Source organism: Aotus nancymaae, unplaced genomic scaffold, assembly GCF_030222135.1.
Source record: "Aotus nancymaae isolate 86718 unplaced genomic scaffold, 86718_ANA_hifiasm-v0.15.2.pri h1tg000011l, whole genome shotgun sequence".
NCBI lineage: Eukaryota > Metazoa > Chordata > Mammalia > Primates > Aotidae > Aotus > Aotus nancymaae.
The window spans coordinates 12,113,192-12,127,700 of record NW_026988422.1 but is presented as its reverse complement, the minus strand read 5'-3'; positions in this window follow the sequence as shown (position 1 = coordinate 12,127,700).

Genomic DNA, 14,509 nt, shown 5'->3' with positions numbered 1-14,509 from the left:
TTCCCCAAAGTAGAATTTCTTTCTTAAACAAAGAATGCTAGCCTTCAAGACTGCTATTAACAATAAGGCAAAGGGGAACAAGCTGGAGCTTTATTTTCTAGGAGTGAATGGAATTTTAGATTATTTTTCAATTAATAAGATGTATTCTTTTCTTCTTTAACTCTCTTTATCTTCCTTCCTTGAAATTTCTTAAAAATATGCCAACATACAATGCTTATTAAAAGATTATTTGGATCCTATTTAGACTTTCATGAATCTGCCTTGATGTTATTACATGTGACTCTTATGTTAACCAAGGAAATGACCCCTGGATCTGACTATGGAGGGTTTGTCGTGTGCTCTTCTATGAAGAAAATCATGTAGAATTTTCTATGACAGAAGAGTCCAAGTAAAAAAATGAGGGAAACTCCTGTATAACAGAAGTTTTCTGGGTTTTGTACTGTTGACTCCTATCCTTCAGGCCACATCTTTTCTGGATTTTTTACTGCAATTCCTTTCCTTCAGGTCATATATATATACACACACACACATACATATATGCACACACACATATATATTCAGATATATATCTACACACCCACGTGTGTGTGTGTGTGTGTGTAGATATATAACTTGCTCTGGTATAACTTATACTTGGACTATTCTTCATCTAGACAAGTGGTCTTTCAACTGGAGGTGATTTTGCGTACAAGGGGGTATTTGGCAGTGTTTGCAGAGTTTTTTTATCATCACAATTTGGTGTAGGGTGCTACTACCTTTAAGTGGGTAGAGGCTAGGAATGCTGCTGCTAAATATTCTTTAACACACAGTGCATCCTTCTGCTCTCCAACAAAGAATTATTAGGCTCAAAATGTTAACATTGCCAAGATAAAGAAACGATTCTTTAAATTTTCTCATAGCTGATTCTTTCTGATCATTTAAATATACATTTTAGCTTTGTATAACTTATTCAGAGGCCTAACCTATTTAGAGAGGGCTTCTCTAACTACCTAAAACAAATATTTTCACCTCTCTTATAATCTAATCACTCTTTATTCAATTAACCTTATAAATTACATTTTCTGAAGTTAAAATTAAATGTAATTGTCCTTAGATAGAAGTTCTATTGATCAAGGCATTATGTAATACACTATCAAATCCCTAATACTTACAGAAGTGCCTCACAATACATATATTGAAAGACTATTGGAAGACAGATGAGATCAGTAGGATCTATATATTTAATTTATAAAATTTTAGCTGAAAGTAGAAAAAAATGCCATTCGTGCTGTTGTGAAACATTATGGCAGAAAAGGTTTAATTTTTACAAGTTTGAAACTTGCAAACTTATGCTTTTTGTAATGATAGAGTAGCTTTTACTGGACTATCTTTCTAACAGATACAGATACCAATTGTAACCTTTGGATATAATCTAACAAGCAAACAAACAAAGAAACCCAAGCAAAAACATACGTAAGTATGAAGGCAAAGGATACTGACAAAAACAAAAATTGCAGCAGCATCCATCCTTGAAAGAAAAACACCAAACAGTGCATTTGAATTTTATACAGCTTTTCACCTGAGACTATTCCCAAGTCCAAGTGCCTTGGTATGACTAAAACTTGAGCATTAAGGCAATCACAATGATTTGAGGAGATGGATAGCATTCAAGACTTCCAGAATAGTGGAAAATGAGAGAGAGAAAGAAAAACTAGCAATGGAAGTAACAATAGAGGATAGAGTAAAAAATCTGTGTATAAACATTGATCAAAATTCGGCTGATCTTTGAAAGGTGCATGCACAGAGAAGACTATAAGAAGATGAATGAGTGAAATCAAAACCAAACTGAATAAACAAAATACCAACTAAGGCCAGGCACAGTGATTCACACCTGTAATCCCAGCACTTTGGGACGCTGAGGCGGGCAAATCACCTGAGGTCAGGGGTTCGAGACCAGACTGACCAACATGGGGAAACCCCATCTCTACTAAAAATGCATAATTAGCCGGGTGTGCTGGCATATGCCTGTAATCCCAGCTACTCAGGAGGCTGAGGCAGGAGAATTGCTTGAACCTGGGAAGCAGAGGTTGCGGTGAGCTGAGATTGCACAATTGCACTCCAGCCTGGGTAACAAGCAAAATTCCCTCTAAAAAAAAAAAAAAAAAAACCCAACTGGAAGGTTGAAAGACTATCACAAGAAAAGCAGAGTTTAAATTTGAGTCCAGGAAAGAGAATTGCCTCCAACAAGAAAATAAACTCCTCCCAGAGGAAGGTAATAAACCCCACAGGTTTTACAATGTTTTATCCACATTATACAGTATAAAATAAAAATTACTAGACAGCTGAAAAAAGATAAAAATGATATCCAAGATCAAGAAAAATAACAGTATAAACAGATGATGAACTGAGTCAGATGCTGGAATTAGTAGATAAGGACTTTAAGGTAGCTTTTTAAAATTTCAACCATGTGGCAGGAATCATCATGTTTTATAGCAGCCTGCTCCTGAGAAACTATAGGCATCATTTGCCACTGAGGAAACCAACAGCCATTCCCACAAGGATACCTTAGAGAGGGAGATGTGGCTCCATATCTGGTTGCTGACCTAAGAAGCAGCCACTGATTATCCATGTTGGGAGAGGAACTGTAACCTTTCCGAACCTAGCGTGTGCCCAATGAGTGCCAACAGAGCATTGGCCACTCTGTGGTGTCCATATCCAGACCTGAACTCTGTGGTTACACTGGATCTGCCCATGTCTCAGACATTGGAGTCATTGCCATAATAAGCTAATTTGCACTCTGGGTTCTGGAGCCAAGTTCTTGCTGCTTATGTTCATGTCCCAGGCACCAGCTTAGCCACCATAGAGTTTCACTCTGACTCTGTAGATGCTTCACTAAGATTCACTCTGACTTTATAGATGCTGAGGCTAGCCTGGATCCTGGCTACAAGGTTGCATTGTATGCCCCCATATCTCAGACATCAGAGCCACTGCCAGAGAGAGCTAGTTGATGATAATCCAGGCCTGGAGTCAGGCCTGCATGTGGCTACAACTTGAGGCACTAGTTCAGCTGCCATAAAGAGCAAGACCCTGCCCAACCCTGGAGCTACTCTAATACTGTGCCCACTGGGGCTCTTATTCTTGCCTCCCCTGGCTGCTTTGTAACAATCCATACCTCACATTTTGTCACCAACATAGCAACAAGGGGGTGTCTGCAACCTAGGCATCAGTACCAATACTGCCCTGGAATCCTAGAATCCCAAATCATAGTTCTTCCATGTGTGACAATGTTTTCACCCTCAGTTGCATGAACTCTTCATAGGGGCCACTCGTCAGACACTGGTGCCACCATTACTACAAGTGAGTGCACAAACAGCTCCAGTGTTAGGAGGGATCCCCTCAGCTACAATTTCCCAGTGGGAGAAAAAGAGAAGAAAGCCACCTTGGCACTTACTGCCTATGAAGACCCCAATGAGCCTAGCTGCTACAGCAAAAATTTGTAGCATTGGATACTGGGTTCCTGCAATATTCATCAACACTTACTTTTGCTACCAGAGCTGCCCAGAGACTAACCAGCTGGAATCTTCACTAATGCAGAACAAATGTACTATGTCTAGCAAGTGCCCTTATACCCCTTTCATAAAGGAAATTTTTTCCACAGCAAAACTAACCTTTAAAGTCTGCAAGAGGTGACTGCTACACTAAATAAATAAATATCAACATAAGGCAATAAAAACATGAAAAACCAAGGAGACATAAAATAACTCAAAGAACACAATAATCTCTCAGAAGCTGACCCCAAAGAAGTGGAAATATACATACAAACTGTCTGACAAAGAATTTAAAATTATTTTAGAGAAGTTCTATAAACTTCAAAAAATATGCAGAGAAACAATTAAGTGAAATCAGAAAAAACAGTAAGTGACCAACATAAGAAATCTAAGTTTGAAATTGTAAACAGAAATCAAACATATTCTGAAGGTGAAAAATACAGTGGAACAAATGAAAAATGCAATAGAGAGCATCAATATCAGAACTGACCATGTAGAAGAAAGAATGTGTTAAGCTGAAGACAGATTTGAAAATACGTAGTCAGAGGAAAAAAAAAAAAGGAAAAGGAATGAATAAACTTACGGGGTTTATGGGACATCATCAAAAGGGTAAATGTTTGAGCTGTAGGAGTTCAAGAAGAAGAGAGATACAAAGTACAATAAAGCTATTCCAGGAAACAATAGCAGAAAAATTTCCAAATACAGAAAAAATTTAAATATTCAGGTACAGGATAAAAGTACCTGGATATTTTAAAATACTTGAACTTTGGTACAGTCCCAAAGTCCCCAGTCAGATTCAATCCAAACAAGACTATACCAAGGCATTTTAGACTATAACTGAAAAAAAAAAAAAAAAAAAAGACAAAGAATTTTACAAGCAGTATGAGAAAGAAAAAAAATTACATATAAAGGAGTTTAAAAAGGCTAGCAGAAGATTTCTCAGTAGAAGGGTTACAGGCCAACAGAGAATGGGATAATATGTTTAAAGGGCTGAAGGGAAAAAAAAGTAAAAAACAACCAAAAACCAAAAATCTTGCCAAGCAAGAATACTGACAAAGCTATCATTCAGAAATGAGAGATAAAGACTTTCCCAGACAAACTAAAGCTGAGGGAGTCCATTACCACCAGACCTATTTTACAAGAAATGCTGCAGATAGTTTTTGAAGCTAAGAGAACAGGATCCAACTTAGTAACACAACAATATATAAAAGTACAAAACTCACTGGTAAAAGTAAATATGCAGTCAATATCAGATACTTTAATACTGTAATGATGTATAAATCACTTATATTTTTAGTATGAAGATTAAAAGATAAAACTTAAAATAGTAGCTACAATAATTTGTTAAGGGATATATAATATAAGTTGTAAATTGTGCTATCAAAGACATAAAATGTGTGAGAAGGTAGAATATAAGTGTAGAATTATGTGATAAAGGTTGTTTTTAATTTAAAATAGTTTCTTATAGTGACAAGCTTTTTTAAAAAAATTCAATAGTTTTTGGGGTACAGGTGTTTTTGGTTACATGGATGAGTTCTTCAGTGGTAATTTCTGAGATTTTAGTGCACCTATCACTAGTACACTAGTGTACACTGTACCCAATTTTTAGTCTTTTATCCCTCATCCTCTTCTCAACCTTCCCCCCTGAGTCACCAAAGTCCATTATATATCTCATGCATTTGCATTCTAATAGCTTAGCTTTCACTTATAAGTGAGAACATATGATACGTGCTTTCTATTTCTGAGTCACTTCCATTAGCATAATGGCCTTCAGTTCCGTACAAATTGCTGCAAAGATATTATTTCATTCCTTTTCATGGCTGAGTAATACACCATGGTATATATGTACCACATTTTCTTTATCCACTCATTGGTTGATGGGCACTTAGGTTAGTTCCATATCTTTGCAGTTGCAAATTGTGCTGTTATAAACATGCATGTGCATATGTGTTTTTTATATAATGACTTCTTTTTGGGGGGTAGATACTCAGTATTGGGATTGCTGGATAAAATGGTAGTTCTAGTTTTAGTCCTTTAAGAAATCTGCATACTGTTTTCCATAGTGGCTGTACTAATTTAAATACTCAACAGCAGTGTAAAAGTATTCCATTTTCACCACATCTATGCTAACATCTATTGTTCTTTGACTTTTTAATTATGGAGTCTTTGACTTTTTAATTACTCCTACAAGTAGGAGTAAGGTGGTATGTCATTGTGGTTTTAATTTGCATTTCCCTGATGATTAGTGATGCTGAGCATTTTATGTTTGTTGGCTGTTTGTATGTCTTCTGAGAAATGTCTCTTCATGTATTCATGTCTTTTGCCAACTTTTTGATGATTTTTTTTCTTGCTGATTTGTTTGAGTTTCTTGTAGATCTGGATACTAGTCCTTTGTTTGATGCATAGTTTGCAAATATTTTCTTCCACTCTGTGGGTTGTCTGTTTACTCTGATGACTATTTCTTATGCTTGGCAGAAGGCTTTTAGTTTAATTAGATACCATTTATTTATTTTTGTGGCATTTACTTTTTGGTTTTAGTCATAAATTCTTTGTCTAAACCAATGTCCAGAAGAGTTTTTTCAATGTTATTTTCCACAATTTTTCTGCCTCTAGAATTGTGAGCCAGTAAGTTTCTTTTCATTATAAATTACCCAGAAGAAAAACTCTTATCAAGTGTCTTTTATAATCTCAATGGTATGAAACTAGAAATCAATAACGGGGAATTTTTAGAAACATACAAATATGTGGAAATTAAACAACATGTTCTGAAACAACAAATATGTCAAAGAAACAATTAAAAGAGAACTGAGAAAATACCTAGAGACAAACAAAAATGGAAATGCAATATACCAAAACTTATGGGGTGTAGCAAAAGCACTTCATATAGGAAAGTTTATACCAATAAACACCTAAGTTATAAGGAAGAAAGATCCCAAATAAAAAACCTAATGTTACACCTCAAGGAACTAGAAAATCAAGAACAAAGTCTAAATTTAGTAGAAAGAAAGTAATAATATGAGAGTATAATAAATGAAATAGAAGCAATAAATAAAAAAGGAAAACAAAACTAAGAGTAGTGCTTTTTTTTTTAAAATAGACAAAATCCACAAACTTTTACTCAGACTGAAATTTTAGACAAAACTTCAGTTAGACTAGATGAAGGCAAAGACTATAATATACGTTTTTGTTTAGACCTAGACAAAACTTTAGCTAGACTAGACCAAGAAAAAAAGAGAAGACTTAAAAAAAAAAAGAAATCAGAAATGAAAGAGGAACATAATAACTAATACCATAGAAATACAAAGAATCACAAGAGGCTAATATAAGCAATTATATGACAAAAATTTGGATAACCTAGAAGAAATGGATAAATTCCTAGACATATACAACCTACCAAGTCTGAATCATGAAGAAATAGAATATCTGAACCGTCCAATTATAAGTTATGAGACTGAATCAAGAATAAAAAGTCTCCAATCAAAGAAAAGCCTGGAACCTTCTGGATCCACTGCTGAATTCTACCAAATCTTTAAAGAAGGACTATTACCAATCCTTTTCAAACTCTTCCAAAAACGCTGAAGAGTATGGAACACTTTTCAACTCATTTTACAAGCCAGCATTACTCTGATACTAAACTTAGACAAGGACACTACAAAAAAAGAATATTACAGGCCAACATTCCTTCATAAGTATAGATGCAAAAATCCTCAACAAAATTCTAGCAAATCAAATTTAATAGCACATTCAAAGGATCATTCACCATGATCAAGTGGGATGCAAGAATGTTTAAACATATGAAAGTCACTAAATGTGATACATTACATTAACAAAATGAAGACCAAAAATCATATAATGATTTCAATAGATGCAGAAGAACCATTTGACAGAATCCAACAACGTTTTCTGATAAAAAGCTCTCACAAAATTAGATATAGAAGAAATGTACATCAACACAATAAAGACCATATACAGCAATCCCATAGCTAACATATATTCTCAATGGTGAAACTTTGAAGGTTTTCCTGCAAGATGAGGAGCAATACAAGGAGGCCCACATTTGCCTCTTCTATTCAGCATAGTGCTGGAAGTTCTAGTCAGAGTGATTAGAAAAAAACAATAAATAAATGACATCCAAATAGAAAATAAAGCATTTTTTTTCTGTTTACAGATAACACAATCTTACATTCAGAAAACCCTAAAAATTCCACCAAAAAACTGTTATAACTAATAAACAAATTCACTAAAGTTGCAGATATAAAATTAGCATTAAAAACCATTAATGTTTCATACACTAACAATTAACTATTCAAACATGAAATTAAGACAATAACCGCATTTACAATAGGTACCAAAAATAAAATACTTAGAAGTAAATTTAACCAAGCAGGTGAAAAATCTGTACACTAAAGATAAAACATCTATGTAAAGAGAAGATTCAAGTAAATGGAAAGAAACTGTGTTTATGAATTAGAAAAAATTAGTATCCTTAAAATGTCCATATCATCCAAAGTAATTTAGATTCATGGCAATCCCTATCAAAACTCTAATAACATTTTTTATATAAATAGAAAAGAAATCTTAAAATTTGTATGGAACCCCAGAAAGTACCAAATAGCCAAAGCAATCTTGAACTCAAAGAACAAAGCTGGAGGCATCACTCTACTTCATTTAAAAATATACTACAAAGCTATAGTAGTCAAAACAGCATGGGACTGTCATAAAAACAGACATAGACACAAATGAAGCAGACTAGAAAGCCCAGAAATAAGTCCATGTATTTATAGTCAACTTATCTTTGGTAATGTGCCAAGAACACACAATGGGAAAAGGTCAATCTCTTCAATAAATTATGCTGGAGAAACTGACTAGGCATAGACATAAAAATAAAATTAGACTCTCATCTCACACCATATACAAAAATCAATTCAAAATAAAGACTTTAATGTAAAATCTGAAACTATAAAATTAGTAGAAGAAAACATAGGTTAAAAACTTCATGACATTGGTCTGGACAAAAGATTTTTTTTTGTATCACCCCAAAAGTGAAGACAACAAAGGTATAAATAGACAAATGGGATTATATCAAACTAGAAAGCTTTTGTAGAGCAAAGGAAGCAATTGACAAGAGTGAATAGATAAGCTATGGAATGGGAGAAAACATTTGCAAACCGTATCTCTGATAATGGTTGATGTCCAAAATAGCTCAGGAACTCAAACAACTTAATAGTGAGAAAACAAGTAACTTCATTAAAGAATGACGAAAGTACCCAAATGGACATTTCTCAAAAGAGACATACAAATGGCCAACAGGTATATGAAAAAATACTCAATTATCAGGAAAATGCAAATCAAAACTATAATGAGATATGACCTTACACATGTTAGGGTAGCAATTATTCAAAAGGTGAGAGAGAAGTGTTGGCAAGATTTTAAAGAAAGGGGAACCCATGTACACTACTAATGGGAATGTAAATTAGTACTGCCATTATAGAAAACAATACAGAGGTTCCTCAAAAAATTAAAAATAGGACTATGATGTTATCCAACATTCTTACTACTGAGTATGTATCCAAATGATATGAAATCAATATGTGGAAGAGATACCTGCACTCTCATATTCATTACAGCATTATTCACAATAACCAAGATATGGAATCAGTGAATGAATAAAGCAAATGTGGCATATGTAGACAATGAAACACTATTCAGCCTTTTTTAAAAAAGGAAATTCTGTCTTTCACAACAACATGGTTGAACTTGGGGACACTATGTTAACTGAAATAAGCCAGGCACATAAAGAAAATACTGCGTAATCTCATTTATATGTGGAATCAAAAAAAGCTGAACTTAGAGAAGCAGAGAGAATGGTAGTTACCAGGGCCTTGGGTGTGGAGGGTCAACTGGGGAGATGTTGGTTAAAGGACACAAAATTTCAGTTAGATAGAAGGAATATATTCAGGAGTTCTATTGTACAACATAGTCACTGTAGTTAATAACAACATATTGTACACTTGAAAATTGCTAAGACAGTAAATTTTTTCTCACCACAAAAAAGTATTACAAGTATGTGAGGTAATGCATGTTACATAACCATTTCACATTTAACCATTTCACAGTGCATACATGTATGAAAATGTCGTAGTTTACACCATACACATATAAAAGTTTTACTTGTTAATTAAAAATAAAAAGAGGGGGGATGGACAAAATGGCTGACTAGAAGGAGCTGGTGTGTGCCATTCTCAGAGAGGAACAGGAGGGACAAGTAAATACGGCAACTTCAACATCCAGATACACACATTAGACTAATCAAGGACACAATTTAACCTATGGAGAATGGAGAAAAGCAAGGGAGGACAATGGGTCATCCAGGAGCAATGCAGAGCCAGGGGAACCTCCCTGACTCAGGAGAGTGGTGAGTGAATGTGTGAATCCAGAAACCCACACTTCTCTCATAGGTCCTTGCAATCCTCAGGTCAGGAGATCCCCCTCATGGACCCACTCCACCAGGGCCTCAGTCTGACACACTGACCTATGTGGAGTCTTGGCAGAGCAGCCACTCAGGCACATGTGGAGACCCAGGAGCCTTAGATATCCAAGCTTTTTGGGATTCCCAGCAAAAGTAGCTGTAACTCTGACAAAGCAGAAGATTACACCATCATACATACCCTTAGGAAATAGCCTGAATTTAGGGAGCAGAGCAACAATAGTCTGCAGGCTCCTGTGGTGTTCTCCACTGGACAGGATCTCCCAACCAAGGACCCCCCACTACACATGCTGGTGTTTTCTGGCCGACAGCTTTCAAACATCCCTGGGATGGAGCTCCCAGAGGGAGGAGTGTGCTGCCATCTTTGCTGTTTAGGTGACACAGTAATTCTGGCTTTGGAGAGTTCAAGGCAACCAAGAGCTGAAGTGGATCCCAGGACAGGACACTTGATCTACAAAAACGTAGCCAGAATGCTTTTTGAAGTAGGTCCCTGATCCTGTTCCTCCTTTCTGGGTGGGACCTCCCAACCAGGGTCTTCAGCTACTTTTGCTGGTGTTCTCTAGCTGACAATGGTTTTCAAATATCCCTGGGATGGAGCTCCTAGAGGGAGGGGGAGGCCACCATCTCTGCTGTTTGGGTGACTTAGTTATTCTGGCCTTTGGGCTTCAGAGAGTTTGAGGCAAGCAAGGGCTAAAGTGTATCCTCAGCACAGCACAGCTGCTCTACAAAAACACAGCCAGAGTGCTTTTTTGAGTCCCCAGTCTCATTCTTCCTTACCAGGCAGGACCTCTCAACTGGATATCAGTTGGTTGACTCTTGCTCAGTTGCATTGCTCCCCTATGTTTCCTCACAGTTGCAGCCATGTTCCTTCTTAATCCTCTGAAAGTGTGGGCTTCTCTCTCTCTTGAGTGCTGGCTGTAAATCACAGCTTGGCATTCTTGGTGAGGCCAGCATTCCTGATACCAAAACCTGGCAGAGACACAACATAAAAAGAAAACTTCAGGCCAATATTCTTGATAAACATTGATGTAAAAATCTTCAACAAAATACTTGTAAACGAAATCCAGCAACACATGAGAAAGTTAACCCACTAAGATCAAGTAGGCTTTATCCTTGGGATCCAAGGTTGGTTTATCATATTCAAATCAACAAATGTGATTCATCATATAAACAGAAGTAAGGACAAAACCAGCTGATTATCTCAATAGACGCAGAAGAAGTTTTTTTTTTATAAAACTCAAGATCTCTTTATGTTAAAAAAAAAAAAACTCTCAATAAACTAGGTATTGAAGGAACATACCTTAAATTAATGAGCCATCTATGATAACCCTGCAGCCAACATTGTACTGAATAAACAAAAGCTGAAAGAATTCTTCTTGAAAACAAGCACAAAACAACTCTCACCACTTCTATTCAACACAGTGTTGGCAGTCCTTGCCAGAGCAAGTCTCTTGCCATGCAAGAGAAAGAAATAAAGGGCATCCAAATAGAAAGAGAGTAAGTCAAACTATCCTTGTTTTCAGATGACTTGATTCTATATTTGGAAAACTCCATCATCTTGACTTCAAAGCTCCTTTAGTTGATAAACCACTTCAGTAAAGTTTCAAGATTCAAAATCAATGTATGAAAATTATTAGCATTCCTATACAGCAAAAACAGGCAAGTGAAGAGTCAAATCAGGAATGCAATTCCATTCACAGTTGCTATGAAAAGAATAAAATACCTCTGAACACAGCTAACTACCAAGGTGAAAGATCTCTACAATAAGAAACACTGCTTAAAGAAATCAGAGTAGACACAAACAAATGTAAAAACACTCCATACTCATGGATAGGAAGAATCATTATCATTAAAGTGGGCATGCTGCCCAAAGAAATTTATACATTCAATGCTATTGCTACCAATGACATTCTTCACAGAACTAGAGAAAACTATTTTAAGTTTCATATGGGACTAAAAAGAGCCTGAATAGCCAAGGCAATCCTAAACAGAAAGAACAAAGTTGGAGGCATCATGTTACCAGAATTCAAACTACACTACAGGGCCACAGTAACCAAAACTATATGGTACTGAGGCAAAAACAAGCACATAGACCAATGGAACAACATAGAGAGTCCAGAAAAAAGGATGCACAATACAGCCATCTGATCTTTGAAAAGCCGAGAAAAGCAATAAGTAAATACTCCCTATTCAATAAACGGTGTTGAGATAACTGGCTAGCTGTATGCAGAAGATTGAAACTGGATGCCTTCCATAATACCATATACTAAAATCAACTCAAGATGGATTAAAGACTTAAATGTAAAACCCAAAACTGTAAAAATCCTGGAAGACAACCTAGGCAATACCATTCTGAACATAGAACTGTGCAAAAGATGGCATGACAAAGACACCAAAAGCAATCACAACAAAAGCAAAAATCGACAAGTGGGAGCTAATTAAACTTAAGAGCTCTGCACAGCAAAAGAAACTATTAACAGAGTATGCATCTGACAAAGGTCTAATATCTAGCATCTATAAGGAACTTAACCAAATTTACATGAGTAAAACAAGCATCCCATAAAAAGTGGGCAAAAGACGTAAACAGACACATTTCAAAAAAAGAAATAATGTGGGCAACAAACATATGAAAAAAGGCTCAATATCATGATCCTTCGAGAAATGCAAATCAAAACCACAATGACATATAATCTCACACTAGTCAGAATGGCTATTACTAAAAAGTAAAAAAGGAATAGATGCTGATGATGTTGCTGAAAGAAGGGAATGCTTATACACTGTGGGTGGGAGTGTAAATTAGTTCAATCATTGTGGAAAGCAGTGTGACATTTCCTCAAAGATCTATAAACAGAACTACCATTCAATCCAGCAATCCCATTACTGAGTATATACCCAGAGAAGTATAAATTATTCTACCATAAAGACACATGCACATAAATCTTCACTGCAGCACTATTCACTATAGGGAAGGCATGGACTCAACCTAAATGCCCATTGGTGGCATGTTGGAAAAAGATAATGTGGTGTATATACACTATGGAACACTATGCAGCCGTAAAAAAGAGATCATGTCTTTTGCAGAAACATGGATGGAGCTAGAGGCTATTGTTCTCAGCAACCTAACACACAAACAGAAAATCAAATACTTAAAAGTGGGAGCTAAGTGTTGAGAACTTGTGAGCACAAAGAAGGAAACAACAGACATTGGGGTCTACTTGAAGATGGAGGGTGGGAAGAGAGAAGAACAGGAAAAAATAACTGTCGGGTTCTAGGCTTAATACCTGGGTGATGAAATAATTTGTACAGCAAACCCCCATGACGAGTTTACCTATATAACAAACCTTCATATGTAACCCCAAACCTAAAATAAATGTTAAACAATAAAAAGAAACAAAAAATAGGTAGTTTTTTTTAGGGGACAAAATTTGGCAGACTCTATTTTAAATTTGATCAAATATATGTGCCAAATATTGGAACAATTTAATTTCCTGTGCCCCAACATGACACACATTATCGAACTCAAACTGATGAACATTTGACAAAAGCAGTTGGCCCTTCATTTTCAAAATAACAAAAGTTTAAGAGCTTTTCCAGTTTACACAGTAAATGCAATGTGTGATCCTGGGGTCTAGACCAGGAAAAAGGAAGAATATCATTGAAAAAAAAATTATTGAGAATTGAATATGGACTGTGGTTTAGATGATAATGTAGGAATGTTTAATTTCATGATTTTGATAATTGTACTGTGGCTATGCAAGAGACATACACAGACTAAAATATATAGGGGTAAAGGCACGTTATGTCCCACTTACTCTCAAATGATTCAAAATGATAAATGGGGCAAAATGTAATGGTGAGAATGTTCAAAGGGTACACAAGCATTCCTTGTAACTTTTTAGTATGTTTGATGTTTTATCAATACAAAAAGTAACAAAAAGATTTTAAATAGCTGATCATCTTGCCAATCTGTATTGTTCCAAAACTCCTGACTGGGAATCATTCGTTTGATCTTTGTGTGGGATGGCTCAAATACTTAGTTTGTTGGTTTCCAAACCTGTCATATTTCCCAATGGAGACCTACATTATTCTTTTCTTAGGGACATGTTAGGTCAGTCATTTTACAAACTTCCCTGGAATGTTGAGTTAAGTGTGGAGATTATTCCTTTATCCTTCAGTGTGACTAACTCTTATTGTAAGAAGCAAGGAAGAAGCAAGGAAATCAAGAGGCTTCCCTATTCTACAATTCTAGATCCTACTAGTATGACTCACTATGGAAACTGTCATCAGCAAGGGTTTCAACCGCTTTCAAATGGTTTCTAGCATCTCCCACATACGGAATTTTTTGTTCATTTTTCAGCAGCATCTCTTTTGAGATGTCTCATAGCAGCTGCAATGAGTCTTGTTTTGTTTTGTTTTATTTTTTCTGAGAAAAACTCTTCTGAGGAACAAGTTTAAATTTTATTAGCTTTACACTCAGGGAACTACTGTAGTACAT